At 41.0% G+C, this 26,583-nt stretch overlaps 1 protein-coding gene and 2 non-coding genes across 3 annotated transcripts in view; 2 read left to right on the top strand and 1 right to left on the bottom strand.

Moving 5' to 3' along the window:
* LOC135713158 (uncharacterized) overlaps positions 1 to 26,583 on the bottom strand; it is a 459,682-nt gene that overhangs the window by 259,312 nt on the left and 173,787 nt on the right. The window lies entirely within an intron of this gene.
* Positions 313 to 384, top strand: TRNAW-CCA (transfer RNA tryptophan (anticodon CCA)). The gene has a single exon. It is a non-coding gene; the product is annotated as a tRNA-Trp (tRNA).
* TRNAI-AAU (transfer RNA isoleucine (anticodon AAU)) lies at positions 22,485 to 22,558 on the top strand. Its single transcript has one exon. It is a non-coding gene; the product is annotated as a tRNA-Ile (tRNA).

Raw genomic sequence — 26,583 nt, 5'->3', positions numbered from 1 at the left:
TAAACAGTCGGTGGAAGCTTTGCATTGCACCGTCAAGCAAACATTTCGTATGCCAATCATCGACATTGCAAATGTACGAACTGCATTTGCATCAAGATCGAAACTCAACTCTCTGTGGAAAGGTGTGCTGAGTCAGACAAGATGCATACAAACGAACTAGTAAATTGGAAAAGTTTCCACCTTGATCCCGTGTCACTTCTCGTTTTTGGCAAAGTATCCGAAAATGTGGCCACTGCAGCATGATTTTCATTCAGTTCATGAAAATTCTTTCATACCAGCTACATTCGGTCAACCCTTCCGTCTGTCAAGGGGGACTCCGTGGCGCAACGGTAGCGCGTCTGACTCCAGATCAGAAGGTTGCGTGTTCAAATCACGTCGGGGTCACAGTAGACTTTTTACTACCACCTTTTGTTGGAAACTTTACCACCATTGTATGCGAACGATGGAATAAATCACTCGGTGAGTTCCATTAATTTTCAATCACACCCCCGCTGGTCAGTAGTAGGTAGCATCAGTACAGGCGATAAGTTCGAGCGCATCGAACCAACGGTCTACTGTGAGAAGGGGGGAGAGAGCAAAAAGTGTGAAACAAACCGCAAAAACAGCATGGTGAAAGGGGGGAGAACGTTGAGCGTAAATTGAATTAGAAGCAACATAAAAATAACTCCATTAGAGCAGGTGGTCGGCCGCAGTCAGTGAGCTACGTTGACTGACCGTGTCGTGCCTAGCTATGGCTGTGTGTATATGGCTATAACGGAGATGAGAAGAACGAGCACGGTTGGTAAACAGGGAACTGCAAAGTGTACGAGTTTACTGCTAGGTGGTGTTCGGCGCTGTAATGAAATTCGTTACTGACGTGGTTACTGTCACAGTTTTGGTTTTTATTTGTTTTTGTTCGGTGTGTTGTCTGGGATTTAAGGGTGGAATTGGCAGAGATTTTAAACTATAAATTGATTTCGATGCAACCGACCCCAAATAGATTACCAAGCGGAATAATTTGACTAATGGTGATTCATTTTGATCAATCATCGTGGCTAGTGATTGAATAAATTCTATGAGCAATTCTTGCTGAAAGCGGCCCCTTAGATTTTCGAGGTTTAAAAATATTGGATGATTTAAATCAGTATGTCTCAGAAAAATATTGCATAAAATCCTAAAATGTGTATACTATTCGAAAAGGGCTTTCATGTGGCACATTTAGAATTTTTGGCAGCTATATTCGATGTTGTTTCTAAGAGATTAGTTTTTTTCTTAAGCTTACCTCTCATAAATTTATAAATCCAGCACGCCATTTGAAAGCTTAGACTTCTTCTTTTAGGATACCCAAATCAAATCAGGGGGGAAGGTAGCTCATCGATTCTTCCGGTTCGCCTCCTAGCATCGTGCTATAAGGTACCAGGCGATAACCAGGGTAGTTGATCGATAGCTCGAAGACGTCATTTCGTTGGCGTCTGCTATGGGAAATTCTCATAGCAGGCGTTGACGATGGGACGTTGTCGAGTTGTTGAATAGCAACTATCGTGCTAACTCACCGATTACCTGTCGATCTGCCAAATTTGGAAAGACGTCTGCATTGAATTGTCTCATATAATAATATTCCGCCCACTATATCACACGAAATTGCGAGTAGTTGAGTGGAATGGAGATAAGTTAAGCATTGGGTACAGGACCAAGTCTCCCCTGGGTGGTGCCAGAAGATGAGTGCAATAGAATCATCAAGTTGCCATAAGGCACGGAATGAGACTATTGCATGGCTGGGTAGTCAAAGTCTTCCATTCGTTAGTCATTTCAGGTGGATTAGAACAGGTTTAGGTTTAGGGTGGGCGTTGGCCAGATTTGGATTTTTCAGATATAATCCTAAATAGGACCTTGATTATTTAATACACTAGTAACCTCAACTTCTGTCACAATGTTTCATTGTGACTAATCAACACTCAATGGGTAAAATATCAAATTTGCGGTAAATTTGAAAAAAAGAGAACTTGGAGTGTAGAGTGCACTGCCCACTGGACGATTCTGAAGCCTGACCAAGTGAGTGGGTTACGGGTTTATTTGATTGTACGTCATGTCCAAGTTATATATAGATACATTCATACCATTGGCATTTTGTATTTGAGATAAGACAGAGACAGGATGCGGAGGGCCCGCTTAGGGGGAGCGTAACCCATGTTATGGCTTCCATTTATTAAATAGTTCAGATAGGCTGGAAATGATAGGTTCATGGTGAGAAAATGTACCATATGGTGCCCGTTCACTGATCAAAATTAGATTCAAATCGTCAGGCCCTGCCCTGGAATAAGGGAATTGACGATGATTTGTCAAGTTTCATTTTGCATTTGCATATAATTGTTTGTTTAGGTGCTTTTGTAATTGTAAGATAGATAGTTTGCCTCAATTGAAACATTGAGTTGTATAAACTTGACGAATCATGCATCTTAAATAGTAGTAGTTACAGTGCCGCATTATCTAACAACCACTGACTGCAACTAATGTTGGAGGGGTCTGCAAGGCTGATTACGGATCAAAACTAACATAACTCTAACACTGAAATGATCCCGAAACTAACGCTCATTCATTGCACTTTGAGTCATAAAGTAGTTTTATTTATTTTCTTACTAATCTATCTACACACTTAGTTTTTTCTACCGAGCTCGGCTGAACGGGTCTCGGCGGGGAGGGTTTCGCTGAGATCTCGGCGGGAGTGACATTTGATTGCTGAGTCTCGGATAATGCCTTTTCTAATAATCTGCCTACGTTTCTTTTCTTTGTTATCTACTTTATCCCCTTTTTGTTTTTCTGCTCTTCTTTCCTCTTCTCTTGTTTTGTTTTGTTTGTTTACATATAACTAATACTAATACCTTCTTGTTTTCTCTCTAATTTGTCTACTATGTCCCACCATCACGATGAGAGATGAGCTACCGTACATGGTACACGCTCATATACACTCCCAAAATAGTATGCCGCAAGTAAGTATATCACAGAGGCAACTAAAGATCCAGAAACAAAAACCGATAACGCTGAAGATAATGAGCTGTGGTGATTTATATGACTATATAGTATTATTTATTTATACTAACCTAAACACAACGTGGGGTGACCCAAATCCAAACGATCACTAACCAAAATAATAGACTTATCTTTTTTCAGCAGGTGTAATTTCGTTTAGTTCTGTTTCTCTCTTTTCAGCAAAACAACAACAAAAAAACCTCTATAACTCTTCTCCATTCTTTTAATCTCCTACTATCGCCTAAAAATGTATCGGAAACTAGTGGGACTGTCTGTGCAAACAGAAACAGGCCTGCTAGTGGAAGAAGGTCGTTATGCTATACGGTCTAGCATAGGCCTACGGCCAGGTTTCAGTAGGTACACACTCGCTTAACGGCAGATTGGTTTACAGTGGTCGACCAGGGTGTGTGCTGATAAATTACAAAATTACAATTACATCATTATTTCATACATCAGCTTGAATTACGTTGATCGATATTGCATTTTTTTTTTTTTGCTGTGCACTACACCACCGGAGCCAGCAAAGTTCAACAATCCATCGTTGCTTATGCCTTTGTTGTCGTTTGGAACCAGTTTTGCGAGGTAGGCGACGATTGTGCGTATTTCTCGCGTAACTTTTGAAAAGGGCCTTTTTATAGCCTGAACAATACGTAAAGAGCAAATTGAAACATTGAACGTCGCGTGAAAGTGGAACTTAATGAAGGCCTAAGTACTTTTTCGTAGTTTTTAGTTTTCGGATTTGAAAGATCGTCGGTTACAGTGGCCTGCTTACTGAGCAGAAAAACGCGGTCCCAGGTCCTTACATATCAAAGAGATTTATGGTAAAATCACTTATGTATCGTGTATTTTGCGAAACCCGTTGTTGTCGTTGGTTCCGGGTTTGAAGCAACGGTATTATGTGATATGAGAGGCTCGGTGGCCTTAGAGCAACCGTTTTTGCTTACTGAGCAGAACATCATGAGTCTAATCTCAGGCCCATCCACATTCAAGATTCGTCAATCGTTTTATTTGTTAATATGACTACATGGTAATAACAGCTACTCGGTGATTAAAAAGGTGCTCGTCTGCCTAGTGGCAAACGTTTTTGCTTACTGAGCAGAAGACCGTGGGTTTAGTCCCAAGCTCCTTCGCGTTATATGATCGTTAGGACATCAATTCAGGTTATCGTTTACCAAAACGAACCCTGCTGCAAACCCAACCCTCTTATCCAGCATCCCAGTGATTCCTCGTGGAAGTGCAGAGGTGTTCTCGGCTTCCATCAAAGCGAGTGTCATGTCAACACAATCCTTCCCATTCCTTTCTTGACCTGCGTTCAGGCGCGGCTGGCGCTGGTATTGCCTAATTTAAGATCACCAGTTTTTACACATTGAGGATGATTGCTAGTCCCAAGCATCGTCTATTGGTTCTCTGTGTAATTACAGCTGATCTGGCAATAACAGAGTAGCAACCGTGGGTGGTCAATCAAGCTCAAGCTCAAGCTCAAGCTAGGATACCCAAATCAAATCAAATTATGGAGAGATTTGTTGAACGTGAGGAACCAGAAGAAAAAAAATGAAGGTTGTATTCAAAGCACAACCGCATTGTTGACATTTGTTCAACGTCCATTCAACAAATATTTAAATGACAACATAAATGGTTTAGAAATTTAATTGAAAATTCGGAACCCTTGATATTTTTCATAGACGTCCCTTGGAACTTTCATTAGAATTCACTTGAAATTATCTCTCTTATATCTCCCTCAGAATTCAATACTGTCGGAATTTCTTTAAAGTTCCCATAAGAACTTTCTTTACATTCTTCTCCAAATTTATTTAGAATAATCATTAGAAATTAACCTGTAATCCTCTTAACAATCTTCATGTAATTTCACACAGAACCACCTAATTTTTTTTTCTTCTGTTCGGGACATAACACCACTGTGACCAGTAATTTGATCTATTGTAGTATATCCCGTGTCCTTAGTTTAGTGCATGTCGTTTTACTCCAGCACTATTGAGAAATGATGAAGTATTCGGTTTTGATACAGTTGTCATTCTTGCCTTCATCGCACGGAATCGATTCTAACTGAAAGGTTCCACTATTTATACCCTTCGGAGTGTTGAAACACCCTCCAAAGGCGCGCCCCTTTGTTAGTCAAAATTGGATTCCTTAACAACAAAAACAAGCTATGAAACCGATAATGACCATGCATCAGAACCCTAGTCTTAACCACTTCAAACTAGGGAACAACGAATAGAAGATTAGGAATCACATACATAGGTGAATACTAACTAACTCATTTTTTCCTTGTTTCAAGATCATCCTCGGTCCAGGCAACCCGAGGACTTATCACTATCAACAAGGCATAAAAAGTAACAAGGACTAAGATGTGTTCCTTTGATTACTGAAAATAGAGATGAACTAGCCTAAGGCTAAAAATCTCTTTAATAAAGCCGTAAAAAAAAAAGATTACTAAAAAAAAACCTGTTTCCCTAGTTTGAAGAAGTCAGGACTAGGAATCGGTGGTAGATCTTACATCCCGTGAAGTACCACGAAAAGGTGATCTACCCACGTTACGGGGCACCACCTAATAATTCTACTTTGAACTTAAACAATTGACTTGGCATTGTGGTCAAAATTTTATAAAAATACTTCCAAAAACTCCTTTGGAATTTGTATCTTACATACCTTATTATCTCTGGAATTCATTCTAAAATTTCCCTTAAATTCCTTTGGAAGTGTCTTCAAAACTATCGAATAAGTTCAATCAACACTATTGAATAAGTTCTTTCAGATTTCCCGGTTCACTGGTCACCCTGTGTCCAATATACAATAGGTCTTTTCCATCTGAATAACATTATTAGAGATAGCGATCTCATATCGAGTGGAAACACAGAAAACGAAACTAATTCAGAGAGTGAGTAACTTTTGCTCATTCGTAATAATACATTTCTAAGCGCGTTGGTCACTCAGCGCATGAGTAACCTACGTAACCGTGACTCACTCTCTGAATAAGATTCGTTTTCAGTGAATGTAGACTGCTTAAGCTAGCCTTTTGAATTCTGAACTAAGAGGCCAATCATGCGGTAGGTTTTGTCAATCCGAATAACTTCAGTGAATACAGAAACCTTCTTTCTGGCCGTGCTGTCAAGTTAAAACATGGAATTTGATGCAAGTTGCACACTGAGCATGACTATACAATATCCAATTTCTAACCGAGATCGCAAGCTGAATGCATCGAAAATGAATATTACTCAGGTAATGAGTCTCTTTTACTGATTCGCAGGGAGAAGTTTTTTTTAAATCGTTGGTTACTCATGCGTTTAATAACCTAGGCTTTAGGAAAAATTTACATACAAATGAGTAAAAGTAACTCACAACTGAGTAAAAGTTATTCACTCTCTGAGTTAGTTTCGTTTTCAGCGTGCAATGCATCGAACACCCCTGTTTATCACTCGGCAGCCAAACGATGACTGCAGCCAAACTTTCTACGTTTTCCTAGCATTTGGATTGCTACGATACCCACGCTGCAGCGAACAAGTTCGAGGTCGACCCGTCCAACGTGCAACGCTGAATGATTACGCGGCTTTGGCTTGTGTTTTTAGGGACCAACTTTCCGATGGCTGTGTTAGGCGTGAGCACTTGACAGATGCAAAATTTGAAATTTTCGCTCCACAGTGCTTAAACGGTTCCAAATTGGATCCTGCTTAGCCTCCTAAAATTTGAACTACTTTAGTTAGAAACTGACTTGGCACAAACCATTTCAAGTTTATATGGGAATTACTATGAGAAAATATACGTTTTTGGTCATATCCACCCAACAATTCACCACATCACTATGCTTTTAAAAAAGATAACAGTGATTGTAGCAAATTTCTTCAGCTACAACTTTGTTGAAAACCACTTTTCAATCAAATGTAAGTAACAAAAGTTATTGATGATTCAAGTCACTGATGTCTTATGATTATGCTCATTCAACTGTTCAGCAGGCAACATTGGTGTTTCTGGTGCGAAGAATAAAGCACAAATATCATGGCAACTATGTCACGCTGCAGAATACAGTGTTGCCCACAGAACAGCTGCATGATCATGCCATAAGATTATCAATCTCTTAAACAATTAATAACAATTTAATTTGACATTTGGCTGAAAAACAATATTCCACAAAGTTGTAGCTTAGAAAATTTCTTGTAGGAATAGTTATAGAAATTTTCGAAAAAGCAATATGGAAAATGGGTAGAAGACAATGAACAAAAGTTTGGTTTTCCCATAGTAATTTCCATATAAACATCGAATAGTTTGTGCCAAGTCAGTTTCTTATCATATGAGTTTAAAATTTGGAGGCTAATCAGGAACTGATTTGAAACCGTTTGAGCACTGTGGAGCGAAAATTTCAAATTTTGCATCAGTCTAGTGAGCACCTTGTGGTCAAAAAAAAGTGTATGAGAAATTTGAATGTTTCCATAATTCTTAATTTTTAGCTATTTAATTAACTAATATTTATAATGAGTGAAATATCACTCAAATCTTATAAAACTACCGAATTGATCGACATACAAATCGTCAAATCCATTGATTATTAGCCATGTTATTAGCATTTAAAGTCTGGGAAATTTTCGTTGCATTTCCCTGGGTTGGCACCTTTCCCGAAAGACGTAGTCCTACGTCAAAAAGAGGTAAGATGACCCCAATGGGTATTCAACTCTGCACGCTTTAATCTGTGCCAAGAGTTTTGGCAGTGCCGAAAGCTGTGCCAAGCGTTGTGCCTATCATTTCGAAGTAGGCCGAAGTGTATCAATCAAGGTGTGAATATTCCATGAGTTTGGAAACCCTGAATTTTGACTTTTGTGATTGTGTTTACGTTTTCAATTTATCTAATTCATGAACATGGTTCATGGCAAATATTAAGCTCTTATCCCATTAGAACAAGAGCGGATTGGGTAGTGGAAGAGGAACTGGAAGCAATACAACCTTTACAAACCGTCCACAAGAAACGGACAGTGGACGAAATTTTCACCAGCTGCCAGTAAAATGCTCCTCGACAAAATCAAACCCAGAACTCGAACGGACGAAAGTTCACTCCCATCCTAGAAACAACATCCTCGAAACAGTTCTGATCAACTCAGAACCACGCAACCTCAATGACATCATCCAAGCCTATTGTGATGTCGCAGATTGTGATGTCTCCTACCATCACCCAATTACGCACGTTCAAGCCTATCAAGTTCACGATCCTTTGCAGATGTGATAATTTCCACCAATCAAAACCAATGGCCAATGTACCATCAGTGACAATCATCAAATGTCCCCCACTTCATGTCATACTTCGGAAATCGTGCACGATCCAGATAAACTTTGAATCTGCTGTTCAACTGTACTCTGTGGTAGTTGTTGTTCATCTGAAGGTCCATGGGATATTGCCGAACAGCAAATTACTTAGTGTCGTAATACGTCATGCACTTTCGAGATTGAGCAAGGCCTTATTTGTTTATTTGTTTATTTGTTCTTCGTCTTCGACAGTGTCGTACAGACTAGTTTAACTTATGCTATGTTTTTAATCCTATTTTTAAAACAATTTTTGGACACATTAAAATCAAACAAATCACTAACATTGTTGAAAGCTCTGAGGCAAGAACTGAGCGGGTTGTTATGACCATAACATGTTCTATGTGCGGGAACTGCGATAAGTGCTGAGTACCGCAGCTGACGCTGTGGAACGTTCAGTGATACTTGCAGGAGAAGATCCGAACAGTCGACGTTATTCTGGACGATATCGAATATAACCAGCCGCTGCAATTTCAGCCGTCTTGCCGATAGCAGTTCCAGATCAATTAGTTGACATCGTTCTGGATATGCAGGTAGATGGACAGGATCATTCCACGGTAGGTGCCGAAGAGCAAAGCGAATGAATGATTTCTGCACACGTTCGATGCGGATCACCTGAGATGTATGGTACGGTGCCCAAATGGGAGCAGCATATTCCAGGATACTTCGCACTAAAGCACAGAACAAGGCTTTTAATGTGTGCACGTCGGTGAATTGAGATGCATTGCGGCGAATGAACCCAAGAACGGAGAAGGCTTTGGCAGTAACGGTGGATATATGTTCGTTGAATCGAAGCTTACAATCCATGATAACTCCTAAATCACGGATAGACTGCACACGTTCCAGCGGAGCAGTGTCAATATTGTAAAGATGATTGATGGGAATCCAACAACGGCTAAAAGTGATCACCTTGCACTTATTGATGTTCACGCACATTCCATTTTCCTTGCACCATCGTGAAAGGGCATCGATGTCAATCTGCAGAGCAACACAGTCCAAAACAGACTTGATGACTCTGAAGATTTTGAGGTCGTCGGCAAAAAACAACTTTCCAGAAGATATTTGCAGGCACAAGTCATTGATGAAGAGCACAAAGATCAATGGACCTAACACACTCCCTTGTGGAACTCCAGATGGAATGTAGAAGGTCCTGGATCGTGCTGAGTTCACCTGGACGAATGCTTTTCTACCAGTCAGGTAAGACATTAGCCAGTCGGCTATCCAATCGGGAAAACCCATATGTCTCAGCTTTTCCACGGCATAGCTATGCGGAACAGTATCAAATGCTTTCGAAAAATCAATGTATACAGAGTCCACTTGATTCCGGCTTTCAATCTCACGAAACAAAACGTTGGTGTAGCATAATAAGTTGGTTGTTGCAGAGCGATGGGGAACGAATCCATGCTGGTATTCCGAAATTATCGGTTTTGCTGCAGACAGTAAGACCTCGTGGACCAAGGATTCAAAGAGCTTTCCCAGGCAACAAAGAATCGAGATCCCGCGGTAATTTTCAACGTGCCGCACGCTACCCGATTTGTGGATGGGAATCATTTTGGCAGTTTTCCATAAACCTGGGAATGTTTTTTCATTTAACGATCAATTGAACAGTATCGTCAAAGGTTTAACTATAGACTCGGCGCAATTCTTCAGCAGTGTTGGAGTTAAACCGTCGACTCCGGCTCCTTTCGACGCATCTAGTTTGGCTAACGCTCTCAACACTTCCTCACGAGAAAAATTGAAAAAAGGAAGGTGGATATCATGGGATGGCACATTTTGAAAACAACCCGGGTGAGGTTGGGGCGACTCCGCATTAAACACACTTTGAAAGAAGGTCGAAAAAAGATTAGCTGCCTCTTCAGAAGAGCAGGCCAAAGCGTCACCATACTTGACATTGTCCGGAACACGATTGCTTGCCCTTTGTTGCTTCACGAACCTCCAGAACATTGATGGGTTTTGTTTCAAATTCGATTGCAGCCTCTGCATGTATTCATGGTAGCTTGATGCTACGAGCTCTTTGTAGGACAGTTCCACAAGGTGAAGCGATTCTCGGTTTTCAATGGTTTTGTTAGCGAAGAATCGTTTACGTGCTTTACGCAGTCTGTTGCGCAGGTTTCTTAACTCAATGGACCACCAGGGCTTCCTGTTGGCTCCACTAATAGCAGGGCGGCGTCGAGAGACCTTCAAGTGGAGAATTTCGTAAAGCTTGTCGTAAAACAGAAGAACAATATCATCGACAGAGTGCCCCTGAAGAAGCTGCTCCCAGTCAACCGATGAAAATTCTGCATTGAGAGATTCGAAGTCGCAGCGCCTAAGATCCAGATCAATAGAGTCCGACTGAGCGTTTGCTGGAACGTGCACACATCTATGTACATCAACTTGAAGTTCTAACGGCGGATGGTGAGGATCGATAGGCAAGAGTGGTAAAACAGGATGCGATATTTCAAAATCGTCAGGAGCGTTCGTAAAAGCCAGATCGAGTAGCCTGCCATTCGGGTTTGAGATTGAGTTTAGTTGAACCAAACCACATGTAGAAATGGATTCGGTTAGTACGAGTTCTTGTTCGCTGGAGGCATTCGCAGGCAGGTATCCATTGACATCTTCATCGAAGGTCCATTGCAGCTGAGGGAGATTGTAATCCCCAAGAAGTAAGACTATGTCGCTGGCCGCCGATCGATCAGCAACATACTGAACAGCGGAAGAGTGGGTGGAATATAACGCAGGATCAGAATTCGGACGAAGGTAAATACCGAAAATGTGCAGAGACCGGTTTGGTAGTTTCACGCACACAGCGACTTGCTCAAGCTGTCTACAGTCGGTTAAAGATACCTCGGTACAGTGCAGACTCAATTTTACTGCAACGAGCACACCCCCGCCTCTCGACAAGTTGCTTGTTGATTCACTACGATCACATCGAAACAGCGAGTAATCCGATGTTAGCTCCGCATCGATTATATCGGGCCGGAGCCACGTTTCGGTGAGAACGACCACATCGTAATCGCAGCTGGATAATCCTAACTTCAAGTCAGATGTTTTCGTTCGTAGACCTCTGACGTTTTGGTAATAAACCGACAGAAATCGATGTCTTGATGGGGTTCCACTACTGCCCCCACAGTCGTCGAACGAGGTCACGCAACGCTGGTAATCGGGTGCACTAGAAAGTGAATGATCATCAGGGAGCGAGCAGGTTGTTAAGCTTGAGTACTTGCCGGTGTTCACTGTTTGGAAGACCCCCTCTCCACTCCCGACAACGGGACCGAGACTCTGATGGCAGGATACTAAGTTGATACGGGATGCAAACTGGACCATGTCGGGAGGATCGGGGGCTTCCATGATGCTGTATAGCGGGCGTCTCGGTGTCGAAGTGTAGTTGGTTTGTATCGATGAAGTAGTTGATGCAGTATTAGCAGTCTCGGTTTCGATCTCGTCATTGGTGTTTGAACAAACAGAAGTCACAGTGCTATAAGTCGAAGGTACATCAGGCGAAGCATAAGTCGATAGTGGAAAGTACTTGCCTGATAATTCCGGTTGGAAGACCCCCTCCCCTACCCTAACAGGCCCGGGACGACTCGGTTGGCAGGATGCAGGAATGGGCACGACTGTTTCAGGTGGCTTGGGGGCTTCCATTAGGCTATCGACGTTGCATCCCGGGATCAGCCAGTAGGAGACGGGTTGACGGGCTTTCGAAATTTTTGGGAACCGTTGAACTCTCGAAACATGATACCTTCCGGCCACGTTGAAGGGTCCAGCGCTTGGGATTTCAATCCAGGGTCCAAACCAATTTTGAAGGAAATAAACGTTAGGTTCGATACGTCTTTTCCTTTGGGCACTAGTTTGACTATGTCAGGATTTTCACTGAGATTCAGGTTTGCCTTCACCATCCCCAGAACTGACTCGTTTGCCACGTCAGGCCTGATTCGTGACAGGTAAAGCCAGAATTTCTTCGGCTCCGAGTACGTTGGGACGCATACGACATCCTGGCACGATGCTTTGGATCCAGACAAACAGTTGTCAACGATGCGAGGCTTCTCAACTTGCGGAATCGGCCTAGGCGCAGGCGGCGAAGCGGTACTGGTAGAATTAGACGCCAACTGCTTGATTTCGGTGCGCAACTCACTGATGGCCTGAGTGAGAGACACGAGCGGAGCAGTATCGATGGGATTGATTGCAATAGATCGAAGGTGAGAATTTTCGAATAATTCCACGCATTTGTCGCACATCCAATAAAGGTTGCTTCGGTGTGTGGTGAAGTATCCCAATAGCGCACGAGACACTCCGGCGCAGCCCATGTGGAACGATCCACCGCAAAATCCGCGACAAGCAACCTGCTCAATGCCAACGATGGCAGAGTCACATTTCGAGCAGTTTTTCTCCATCTCGATGTTGATCACGTCTGAATGCGCCTAATGATGTACTCTTCGCTGTCCATCGATGAAAGATAATTCGAACGCTGGTTGCAGGAGAACAGGCGCCACAACCAATGTCGACTAAAGCGGCAAAATCAGTGACGTGGGTGGTCGATGAGTTACGTCAATAAATTTTGGATCACAACAGCGTGAAACAAAACCACACGAATTCACACGGGACAACTAGTGTTTGCACTGAACTTCACGTTGCTCTTGATGTTTATGGAGAACTCAAGCCAGCAAACGTTAACACAAGAAAAAAGTCACAAAATATACACGAGAAAAGCAATAAAATTGAAACAGCTAGTAAACAAACTTAACCGTAACTCAAGTGCGAGTGAGTGATTGTTTTGATTGATTGGTAGGCTACTCATTGCATCGGACCCTTTTGAGACGAACTAGTGCAACGGAAGAGTGCAGATTGGATCGTTGGTGATGGGGTGTACTCACGCATTCTACTCTGCATTTTTGATTGCATTGATCTGTTCTTATAATCCTATACTGTTTCGCTAAGGCAATCGTCCAGACCTGATGGAATATGTGGGGTTAATACGTATCGATCTCCCACAATAAGTACTGGGACTTGTGTGGACATCCCTATAAAGTCCTGTGGATTTCCTATTGAAGTCCATACCAATTGAAATCAATGACTGGCAAGGATACCTAAGGAAAAACGTAAGATTTTCATCCCGGAAGACCCTTGGCAAGACCGGGATTCAAACCTGGCCGAAATACAAAACGCGCACCCCCTATGATGTGGTTTTCTATTTTCTTTATCGTTCGTTCTGCATAAAAACTTTGTAAAACAAAACAAAAATCCTCCATTCAGTTCGCCGATCGCATTCCGCACCATACCATCGTATCTTACAGGCATTTGACCAACCGTTGCTGGAGGGAATCCATTTTGGCAATCTTGACTGTCGTATCGACCCTCTCACCCGACCATGGTGTGGAAGAACGCTGTTGGCGTGAAGCTATTCTGAACGAAACCACGAGCCGCTGGTATTTTCGCTACGAATCGGATGAGATAAACTTAGTTTCATGGTGCAGACAGGTGCAAGCAATACTCACAGCATTTTTCCTTGGAATTCAAACCCAATATGAAGCCCCATGGAGTAAACAAAGAAGTCAACCTTAGCAACGATTGGCAGAACGTCATCTCTCGACAGTGATGCCGTTTTATATTATGTTGATTGTAACCTACTTGTCACCGTTTGTTGTAGAGAGCCGAATAGTGTGCCATGCTGTGTTTCGGCACAGTGTGCAGAGTTGATTACCCCTTGGATGACCCCAAAGAATTCCTGATGATTCGTTTTCTTTTCTACTTTTTCATCACGAAAAAACGAGCTGCTCCATCATAATTTGTTATGTATCTTATAGGAAAATGTTGCATTTTTCAAAAAGAATGCTTAGTTTTTGAATTGGTGGCAGCTTAAAAAAAAAACTAATTTCTTCGAAAACATCCAATATGGCGTCCAAAAATTCTAAGCATGCCAAATGAAAGCCTTGACAAAATGGCCCCCTGTTTCCTTTCGAATAGTATGTAAACATTAGAATTTAACGCAAGAATTTATTGAGATATGTTGATTTAAATCATTCAAGAATTTTCAAAAGAAAATATCCTTCCAAGACTGTTCAAGCCTCTCGTTATCGAGGCGCCCATCGATTCAACTGTGTAGGGAAGCAACCCAGGCTTGAGGGTTATCCTCAGGTGAGTTGCAGAAATCGAGTAACTTGGCCATATTTTTTTATAATTTCAGAAAAAAATTCTGGATTTAATGTTGGGATATTTAAAATTGATCTTCTATAACAACGAATGTTAATGTAAAAAATTGCAAAAATTGAATAATTTCCAACCAAATAGATAGAGGAATTGAAATTTTCGTTTACTAATTTTACGTCTTAATGGAATCTTACTACCTGAAAAATTTTGGCGTTTCAAAATTATTTAGAAATTCCAGTGCCATTTTTGTGATTATGGGGTTGCTTAGGTGTTTTTGATGTTGTTTTGGCGTTTTCAGGATATGCTTTTTTTTATTTACAGGCCTTTTAAAAGACATTTTGGCATTTTGAACAGACATTTTGGGCCATTTTTTGGCGTTTTTGGATTCATTTAAGGTTTCAATATTTTCATGAATGTTGTCGTTTTTATGAATATTATAAGAGTTATGATATTTTTCTTTTATTTTTAAGTTTTTTTTTGTAATTATTGGATAATTGACCGATTCTGAGGACATTTTTGATGCCTGGAAATTTTAAAAGTAATGTCGGTGTAAGCAAGATTATTTATACTGTGAACCATTTGCTGAGTTAAATGTAGCTCTTGGTTAATTTCAAAGTAAGTTATTTTGTGAAAGTAATAAGTAATAAGTAATAAGTAATTAAGTGAAAGTTATTTTCAATAATCCCTGTGCTGTCGATCGACCGGTTTTCGAAAAGAACCTAGCCAAAGTTGTCGAAATTTAACTTCTTGTCGGTCAGAAGTAACTACGCTTGGCTAGCAGTGTTATTCGATAACTTTCCATCAGTCTAATTTTAATCAATAATTAAAATAATCCACTAAATGGCTCAGAACCTAAGAGAGTTTACAGGACATTTTTAAAATAAATTTCATCGCCTTGAGGACATTCTTCTGATTTTAGGCAAGTTTGTTGTTGCATTTTATGAGAGAGTCCAAAAATATTTCTTCGTTTTTCACTGTTAATACATATGTTGTTATGATACTTCCCTTACGCATTCAGATCATATTTGCACATTTAAGGCCGATTTAAAGCAATTTTGCCGTTTACAGCTATTAAAATTAGTTTTGCATTTTTAATATTTTAGCGGTTTCAATGTCATTCTGTTTTTGTTTTAAATTAATTTTTGAGTTTTTAAGAAAATGTTTGCTATACGCTCATTTCTGGTTTAACGCGACTTTATTTATTTTGATTTTCCCCTAATGCTGCATTAAAAACCACCCTATTTTTTGATTTTTAGGAACAAAATGCATTAAATTTGGGTGCAGTTTGAGATCACACGATCAAAAATAGAGTCGAAAAAAAAAATCCGCGTGAAAATAGAATTGAGTTTTCATAAACATCTGTGTTCAATTTTAGTTGGTCGTGCAATTTCCCAAAGTGGGTCACAAACTAAAAAAGTTTAAGAACCACTGGTTTTAAGCCATCAGGACAAAATCCGTTAGGCTAAATGGGTTATTATGCCGAGAGCCATGAGGCCGAATTTAAAAAAAATAAAATTTGAAAAAAGTGTATTCATTGGAACAACGTTCAACACTCTGGAGCTTCGAAAACATTTCAATAAACACATACATGTAAAAAAGAAATGAACTTTAACATTGAACTTGGTAAATTTTCAATGATTCATTAAAAAAATATCAAAATCGCAATTTTTTAATTCAATCTTTGGATGTATATTTTATAAATCTGTGTCATTGAATAATTTAAACAATTTCATTCTAAGGTCAGTATTCGCTCGGACGTTGAAGTGATAGCACATGCTTCGTTGACAGTCCATAAGAGGGCCTTTATTATCGCACTTTACGTGCTCCTAACCTATTTTATTGTAACGGAATCTATTCACAGAATAGAGAAATGGACAAGTTTCGTAAGAATACATTAAAGTTAGTTTTCGCGAGTGGAGTAAAGGCACCTGCCCAACTAGGCGTTCTGCGGTTCACGGCCAATGTTCTGAAGATTCCTGCTCCGGAAGTACACTCGATCTACAAGGATGAAAACGACCGCTGTTTTTTCATCAAGTTTCTTGATGAGCCGGATTTCAACTGCTTTGTCTCTGGAATGGATGAACAGTACTTGTTCGCATATGGTGATGAAGGAACCACGACTGTAGGACTGGAAGGAGCCAGCCGGCTGTTTAGGTACGTTAGGATTTTCAATTTACCACCGGAGACCGAAGAAAAGGATATCGCGGCGGTGCTTGGCCAATTCGGAACGATAAGACAACATGTTCGTGAACGATATCCGGCAACATACGGATACTCCGTGTTCAGTGGGATACGGGGCGTTCACATGGAAATTTCCAAGGAGATACCGGCTAATTTGTTCATTGGACATTTCAAGGCGCGTTTGTTTTACGAGGGCCTGAAGAATAAATGCTTCAACTGCAAGATGGAGGGCCATCTTAAAGCTAATTGTCCAAAAGCAGCAAGCTTGAAGTCCACAAGAGCCAATGCTGGATCATACAGTGGTGTGGTTGCTGGTGCTGTTGCAAACAATTCCACAAGTTCAAGCAACAGTGCTCTGCAGCCAAACATGACACCGTTGCCCTTGAAAAACAATGGAACTGCTTCGAAACAAAGCCAGCAGCCTTCGAACAGATCAACCGAGATAGTGTCAGGCCCAGAGACCAGCGCGATTCCAACAGAGGAGAAGAAAGGGGAGCGAGAAGAGAAGATGGACGTTTCGACACAATCAACTGGCAGCAACGGCGCGGCGAACAAGCAATCACCGAGAAAAGGGCGCTCTCGCACCAAAAAGCCGAACGGAGACCAACCGGTGGAGAGAATACTCTCGCAGCTGTCCGGAAGATCGAGATCACGAAGTCAGGCTATGAATGTTGGTAAGGAAAAGCAAGATAAATAAGGTGTAGATCTCTTTGTCTAACCCGAAATGACGGTGTATATAAGCTCGCATGAGCATCCTATTGTCACTCGTTACATTCAACTGCGCTAATCGAACGGTAATCAATTCATGCAATTCATTCGTAATGTAGCAACGATCAATTTAAACGCTATCAACTCTCCAGTCAAAAAATCCCTTTTTAAAGATTTTCTCTGGAATCATGATTTGGACATCGTTTTTGTACAAGAACTAGCTTTTGAGAATTTTGCTTTCTGTACGCTTACGGCAATAGTCAACATAAGCCAGGATGGTAAAGGCACCGGAATACTTCTTCGAAGTAATCTAAAATTTTCAATGTTATTTTGAACGTTAACGGTCGTATTTCGTCTGTTATTGTAGATTCGATAAACTATGTTAATATTTATGCCCATTCAGGATAGCGGATATAAGAAAGAAAGAGATGGTTTATTCAATGAAGATGTTCTCATTCACTTAGTTCAAGGTGACTTTAATTGCGTTCTTAATGGCGATGATATGATAGGTTCAGTTAAAAACTTCTGTGGTGGTCTAAAAAATTTAGTTGATTCTCTTGGGTTGAAGGATGTGGAAAAAATGATTCTGAAAAAACAAACCAACTTTACTTTTATAAGAGGTACTTCAAAGTCTCGGCTGGATCGCTTCTATGCATCTTTGGATTTTATTAAAAACGTTAAAAGTATAAGAACGATTCCATTATCTTTTTCTGATCATCATAGTGTGATTTTAAAGCTCTCAATTCCCCAACAACGAGATGCGGTTTGCATAGGCCGAGGTTACTGGAAACTGAACCCACATTTTTTGAATGAGGATGAAGTTATGCAACGATTTGAAGAATTGGTTGGTAGATTGAAAACGCGGAACTCGTATAATAATTTAAGCTTTTGGTGGAACAATGATTTTAAGTTCGGTGTAAGTATTTTTTTTTAAAATGAGTCGTTTACACGAAATTGCGAAATTAATAGAGAAAAAAACTTTTATTACAACTGCTTGAACGAACTATTCATTGAGCAAAAACATAATAAACCGGTTGACAACGAAATGAAAATAGTGAAATCTAAACTTATGGAATTGGAACAGAGAAAATTAGCGTTTTATAAAGGTACTATAAATAGCAGTAATATTCTGGAAGATGAAAAACTGAGTCTATTCCAAATCTCAGATAGAATAAAAAAGTCAACTGTTTCGAATGCTATGTCTCTTTGTATAAATGGAGTACTGACATCAGATGCACGGCTTCTGAAGGATACAATATTTGAACACTTTTCTACTAGTTTTAAAAAGCAAAGTAACCCATATGCAGACCCTGAAAAGGTTTTGAGATACATCAAGACCTTCTTGTCTGATGAAGATAGAGCTAACTTGATCAAACCTATTGAACTTTCTGAAATTGATAATGTAATCAAAAATGCAACAACAAATTCTTCGCCTGGACCGGATGGTTTAACATACAATTTCTATAAAAAGTGTTATGATACATTGAAAAATGATCTTCTTAAACAGTAAACACTTTAAAGGCATGCTTTTGAGCATCGACCTCGAAAAGGCTTTCGATCGTGTCGATCATGAATTTTTATGGTCTGTACTTGAGAATTTCAAATTTCCTTTGGCATTCATAGATTGCTTAAAGAGACTGTATAAGAACGCTACTTCGAAAGTATTATTTAACGGATTTCTAACCAACTCCTTTAAGATAGAAAGCTCGGTTAGACAAGGATGCCCTTTGAGCATGGCTCTGTTTTGCTTATACATAGAACCATTGATACGTATGCTTTATGATTCTGTTGGTGGCTGTCTGATAAGCAGCTACTTTGTAAAGGTAGATGCATACGCGGATGACATCAATGTATTAATCCGTAACAATCATGAGTTTGACAAGGTCTTAGAACTAGTCAATTATTTTAGCATTTATGCTAAAATAAAGTTGAACATTGTTAAATCGAAATTTATCCGGTTTAACAATTGTAGTTCAGGACCTCACCTGATACAAGAGGCTGACTACCTTAAGATTCTCGGAGTTAAATTACACAAAAACTACAATCTGACAATTGATAGTAACTACACCGACCTCATAGACAAGATAAAATATTCGATCGCTTTGAATTGCAGAAGAAACTTAAATCTTCTTCAAAAAACTATCATTTTAAATTCTTTAGTGCTAGCTAAACTCTGGTATACCGCACAAATTTACCCGCCAAACAATAAGCACATCGCTCAAATTAGACGAATCTGTTTCAATTTTCTATGGAAAGGACAATTTTATAGTGTGTCTAAAACTGAACTCTATCTCCCTTTACACAAAGGAGGGTTAGCTTTAGAAGACGTCGAGTGCAAAGCAAAAAGTCTATTCATTAAAAACATATTATACGTGGAAAATGATTCTAATTTAAATATTGATGAGTTCATGCTTAACCAAGTATGTAACCGAAATGTAACCAGAAACACGCGAGAATGGATTAAAACAGCAGAACAAGTTAAACGGCAACCAACTTTAAATTCAACTAAATTGATATACTGGCATTTAATTGAAAAATTAAATATAATGCCTAGAATGCAAAACGAACTCCCAAATATTGATTGGGTAACGATACTAAAAAATCTAGATAAAAACTTTCTCTCATCATCTGCTAAATCAATATTGTTTATTGTACTCAATGATTTGGTACCAACCAAAAGCAAAATGTTGAGACATGGTATTGCTGGCATAAATAATCCTAATTGTGATGCGTGCGGTGCTTGCGACACAATGCAGCATCGTATTGAGATTTGCGGATTAGCTAATGATGTTTGGAAATGGGTGACAATGATTATTCGACCCAGAATGAAAGTAGAGATTGAAAACCCGGACGAAATTTTATCAATACAAATAGGGAATAGAGATTATAAACATAAAGCGGCTTTATGGCTAACAGTAGAAGCTATAATGTTCAATCTGAAGAGTTATGGGAGAAATAGCATAGATGGTCTAGATAAGTTTAAAAATTTAATTCGTGAAGAACGATGGAATCATAGGAAATGCTTTACTGTACACTTTCAACAATTCATAAATATTTGTTAAAAGTTCTTAGTATTGTAAAAGAAGTACGCAAGTTTAATTATATAAAAAAACTGATAATTGAATATAGGTTAAGTAGGTTAAGTAGGTTAAATTAGGTTTAGGAGCCCTTCCCTGTCAGAAAATATGCGTGCTATGCGTATGAATGATAAAATTCTGTATGAATGTTTCGTTATGAATGATGAGGGCTGAGCGTTGATGAATGTGTTCACTAACCCCGAGTCCGCCGCGGGTGATCGGCATCCCACAATAAACGTTAGTAATAAGTTAGCTTAAAGAAAACATGAAAAAACGAACTAGAAACTGTAAACCTGCGGAAATGTAAAAACTATATTTTCATAATAAAAAAAAAAAAAAAAAAAAAGGTAATCAATCTTCTTTCTAATTTTAAAATTTCCGATTTGGAATCCAATATTGTGAATATTAGAAAAATTCAAGGAGACGACTCTATCTAAGATGCAAAATATATTGTTTTTACTGTGAATAGCTGCGCGCACGTTGAGTGGATAGAAAGAAGATTTTATCTTTATCTTTATCTTTCTTTATTAACGAGACTTCTGAAAGAAGATTGATGACGATTATGAAGATTTCCTGCAAAAAAAGATGCAAGTATATGCGAAAAATGAAAGAAGATTTTTCGAAGATTGATTCGCTAGTGTGAACTTTTTTAAGCATCAAGAATTGAAATTTAGATGTGTCGCCCACCTCGAAAAAAATGTGAAGATCATAGGCGTAGACAATGTTTAAAAAACTGAGACTAAATATTCGAGCAATCACACAAAAAGGAACATTTTGAGATGAGGAATTTTCAACCGTTGATATTTCATAGCAGATGTTTCTAAAACACAAGCAGTTGTTTCGAGTTTAACATTTGTTGTAGTAGATTTTACCTTCTTTAAAACATGAATAAATCTTTGGGTTCTTATAATGGCATTTGGCCTAATGTTGTTTGGCCCAATGACCCATCACTGATTCAACATACTGTTGAACAGTTTGTCTATGCCTATACCATATGTTTTGAAAACCTCGAATAAAAAGTGACCGGTTTCAGAGAAAATTGCTACTCGCAGTGATTTTGCTGAATTCCGAGAATGATTTTGAAAGGGTAAATAAATTGAAAACATAATGTCTCGCGTAACATTTTAAAACGGTACAAAAGGTTTTGTAAGACTCTTTACACGGAAACCGAACTGTGCACACGCAAACAAACAACATCACCGGGTAGGGGAAGTTCAGTGTGTCATTGTCAAATTTGGTTCGTAATTGGAAGAGGTCAATTTCACTTGACTCGGTCACTTTGCACGGAATGACCCATGTATATACACAAAACTACTTGCCATTCCTTGCCTATACTCCGAATTCTTTAATCCTATCTACTAACTACGTTCTTCCTACACTTATCTACCCTCGATTTAATTGGAAACATTTCAACAAATGGCTAAGAACATTTCCAAACACGTCTATTTCCCTTGGGCAACACTACAAATGAACCGAGAAAACAAGCTAACATAATTAAAAATTTCCTTCATTCTTCACACAATTCCCTCAACAGCTACCAACTATCATGGAAACAGTTCTGATCCAAGTTTCAGCAATAGCCATACCCAGTAGCTGGTTGTTACACGTCCGCATTCCAACCAATCTCCACTTCCCATCACGTTTAAATAGAGCGACCTTTTCTCTGCCGGCGATGTTACACAAGTTTTTCTTACCCAAATGCGCCGCCCGGGCCCAGAGGGCAGCCATAGTAAAAACCTTGTATTTTCCGCATCTCCACGAGGCACTTCAAAGAGATTCCCGTTTCTGCTGCTTCTACTTCGAGCATGGAAGGGCATTAGTTGTGCCTCTACTTACTTTGTTTTTGAGAAAAGTGGTCGCCAGTTGACAGCAGCAGCAGCAGCATCAGTGGAAACAATTGCAACTGAAACAACAGACAAAAGTTTACGTTTTCTCCGGGGAGAAAATTGAAAAGCACTTTTCCCGTTTGACTTTTTTCCACGCCACCGAGCGTGAGCGGGACATTGAGGCAAAGGAAAATTGAATTTCCACCGACTGGTTTTCTTCTGCTACATTTCAATTCAATTTAATGATGCATTCAGTGGCCCCATAGCTCAGTTGGTTAGAGCGTCGTGCTAATAACGCGAAGGTCGTGAGTTCGATCCTCTCTGGAGCCAAGTCTTTTTTTTTATAGCCGCATTAACGAGAAAACTTTACCCCTTTTGCCTATTCGAACGATCGCAAACAACAGCAACAGATAGCTGGGAAAAGAATAGACGCCATAAAAATTTACAAACTTCGTCGGCGCCGCCGCTGGCAGCACAAAACCCGACACACTGGCTGCGGATGACGGGATGCTGTTGCTCTAGCAGCGAATAAAAGTTTTCTACCATAAATCTAAGAATACTGCCTCCCCATCATACAGTATCTGATGTGATTTGCGTCAGTTGCCAACGATTCCCAACAGATGTCTCCTCCGTGAATGGGTGTGCATGAGTGTCTGTATATAAGCGATAAGGTTGGCTAACGAGAAACAGAAGAGAGCAAGGCAGAGAACGACAACTGCTGATATTAAGTAGCGACCGGGCGGCGTGCTGATGCTTATTTTGGTGGACTCTTTGAGTGTCACATTCAATTTGGTTGGGTGATGGTGGTGGTGGTGATGGTGATTATGAAAAGCAGATAGTAAATGCTATGCATAATATATACGCTGCTCGTCTTGGATCATGACAAATTTGCAATACATTGTTGGTTTGTGTAGGAATAAAGCATCAGATGATTCACATAACGTTCAACACTTTTCTGGAATCCATACAAGGAAATACAAATTGAGAGAGCCATTAAGATCGATCACATGTGGACAGTTCAAATCTTCTACAGACAAGAATTTTATGTAAAAAATATAAATTTCATCGCATGACGTCTGCACGTTCCTAGACCATGGTATATCATGCGTCTACATTCACTATCCAGGTAATTCTACTCCATAGATGAACATTTCCATAGTAGAGCTTTCGTAGAAAGAAAGATCGATCTCATGCGGGACGATGATTTGGCGTAAGGTTGATAAGTCTATTAACGTCTCTTTAAACTGTTCCCCTACAAGAGAAGAATTTAGTTCATTCGAGACGGGTTTTAAACATCAGCTGTTTCATCATTGTGTCCGCCGTTAGGTCGGTCGTCCTCCTTCACACACCTTGGTCTTTAGGACCTTAAAGACTGCCTCTTGTCGAATGAAGTGGCATGACTATACCAGTCATTTTCTTTCTAATGCCACTTCAACTTACTCATGCTTATATCATATCGTATAAGTCTAACGCCTCAGGAAGTTGAGTACAGTTTGCTCTGTACTCCTGTCGTTGAACAATACCTCACGGATTGTTCCAATGACACCCATATCTTCCCTTAATTGTGCTCTTGCCGGGCACTCCACCAATAGATGATTTACATCTAAGACCACACCGCATCCCTGGCAGTAGGCCACACTGCCTCTAAAACGAGGTCCATGAGTGAGCCGTGTATGACCAATCCTCAGCCGAGTCAGAACTTTCTGATCTCGAGAATTAGGTGCATCCTTCCACTCTTGTGTAGTGTTCTTGATACGACGCAGGTTGTTATGCCAAGACACATTCCATGCGTATCGCGAGGTCTGCTTCACCCAGCGGGTAGCGTTACTATAGGGCACCGGAGTGGTCTCTAGCCGAGCAAGACGACCCTGGTTAGCTAGTTTATCAGCAGCCTCATTCCCTGGTATTCCTGCGTGTCCAGGTACCCATACAAAGGTTATGTTAGCGTACCGTTGCACCTCTAACAGCCACGGGTGTCCAACCTGCCCATGCTCAAGGGCAGAGAGACAACTCGCAGAGTCAGAAAATACAACGGCCTGAGACCCATTTGCTAGCCTACAAGCTTGCAGAAGAGCATAGGCCTCAGCTGAGAAGATACCACTGAGACCGGGTAACCGGCCGCAGCGGCTTATGTCCTCCCCAGACACCCCATAGCCAACTTCCTCTTCGATTAATGAACCGTCCGTATATAGCTTGGGCCTTCCCTCGTATGAGGCAGCGACCTCTCCAAATGCAGCTTTCGCCACATCAGAGCTGGCCCCCACCCCGCACATAGCTCTAACCCTCCAATCAACTTTTGGGGCAGTAGCATCCCATGCCCGTTGCCACAGCCTAGCTCGCTGGGCTAACGTGGGAAGATCTACTCCCGTCAAGTCGCTCCACCATTCTCTCGCCCTTGCAACCGTGGGTCTGTCATTGAGAATGGGATCCCTTTCTAGGAGCCTCAATGCCTTGGTGGCCAGGTTTTCGGTGACAACATTCACCAAAGGAACCTTTCCATTCTCCACCAACAGAGAAGCTATCGGTGAAGACCTCAGCGCTCCGCTGCAAATTCTGTACGCCTCATTGTACTGAGGTTCCAGAATCTTGAGCAGGGAGACACCACCCCTGCTCCACAGTTCTGCCCCGTAAAGGATGCTAGGGACAACCAGAGCCCTAGCAACCTTGGTCAATGTACTGCGAGAGGCTTCAGAGAAGCGACCATTTAGGGTCCGAAAGATATTCAACTTGTTGTTGACGTTATCCTTCACCAACTTGGCGTGCTTAACAAATCGGAGTTTGTTATCAATAGTCACACCAAGCAGTTTCATCTCGCGTACGGCCTTGATCGCATGCTCACCGATACTAACATATGGCAGGCTTGGTCTGTGATGATGACCAAAGCAGACGTGCAGCAGTTTGGGCTTCTCGGGGGAAATCACAAACCCAACACCATCTGCCCAGTCAACGACAGACTGCACTGCATCCTGCATCTTGTGCCTAACCACCCTACCGTATTTACCTAACACGATAAGGGTAATATCATCGGCGTATACAATAATGTATACTTCCTTGGGAATGCGTTCGAACACTGAGTTCATCGCAATGAGAAACAGTGTAACCGAGAGTACAGACCCTTGCGGGATGCCATTCTCCAGCAACCTCGAGAAAGAGGTTGCGCCAGCGTTCAATACTCGGAACCTACGGTTCTGTAGAAAGTTTTCTACGTAGTTAAACATACATCCTTTGAAGTCCCAGCTCTTGAGGGAAGTCAAGATAGGAAGCTTCCATGTCATATCATATGCCTTGGACAAACCGAGGGAGACTACATCTACATGCAAATCTTCCGACGAGGCCTTGTCCAATAAATGATCGAGCTCAGAGAAGAACGTCTCCGAAATGCGTGTTGCCGTGGGTGGATCCGTCCTTGCCTCTCCAGCTCAGTTGACAGACGACGGTTAACCATCCGCTCGACTGTTTTTCCCATGCAGCTCAGCATGGTTATCGGTCGATAACCCTCTGTTAGGGTTTTATCCTTCCCAGGTTTGGGAATAGGAATAACCAACCCTTCTTTGCACTCGTCCGGTATCTAGCTAGAAAGCCAGACTTCGTTCATAGTATCAAGAAGAGCCAATCGGCCGACAAGGGGTAATCTCCGAAGCAGGGGATACCCAATGTCGTCAGGGCCCGCAGCCCAAATACCCTGTTGTAGTCTCTAACTAGACTACACTGCCTGTCACGGGAGTAGCGGTACTCTCCCTCAGCCAATGACTTTACACGCAGGAACTCATCACTGTGATTGCTGTTTGCCGACACCTTGGCAAATTGATCAGCAAAGGCCTCACTGATAAGTCCTGGGTCTTTCGTGTAATCGCCATCCAACTTAATAACCCTCTCAACATATCTGTTCTTACCACCGACAGACTTTACCTTTCCCCATAGCTCACCAGAGCTAGTGGTTTCCGATATGTCCGCGGTGAAAGCAGACCATGTATCCCGCTTTGCAGCTTTGATTACGCTTCTAGATTTAGATCGAGCAAGCTGAAACTCCCTCAATCCATCGGCCCTAGAAGGATCATCAAGCTGCAACCTACGCAGCGCCCTTAGAAATTTACGTCTAGCCTTAATCGCTGTATGAACTTCTGTCCCCCACCAAGGGACAGTTTTCATACCTCCTCTCCCTCCAGCCTTTGGGATGTGACGATGAGCGGCCTTACTCAAGATTTGGGTCCAGTCACCTGGTCTCAATATCTTGTCATCACCAGGCAGTTGGCGACAGACTTCTTTGCCAAAGCTGTCCCAATCTGCCTTCTCAATGTTCCATCTAAGTCTTGTCACAGTAGACGGGAGGTCTACAGCATGTGACAATGAAATAG

The sequence above is a fragment of the Ochlerotatus camptorhynchus genome, unplaced genomic scaffold, assembly GCF_037179485.1.
Source record: "Ochlerotatus camptorhynchus isolate MF236.1 unplaced genomic scaffold, CSIRO-AGI_Acam_v1.1 ptg000539l, whole genome shotgun sequence".
NCBI classification, from domain to species: Eukaryota; Metazoa; Arthropoda; class Insecta; order Diptera; family Culicidae; genus Ochlerotatus; species Ochlerotatus camptorhynchus.
This window is presented reverse-complemented; position numbering and strand designations above follow the sequence as displayed.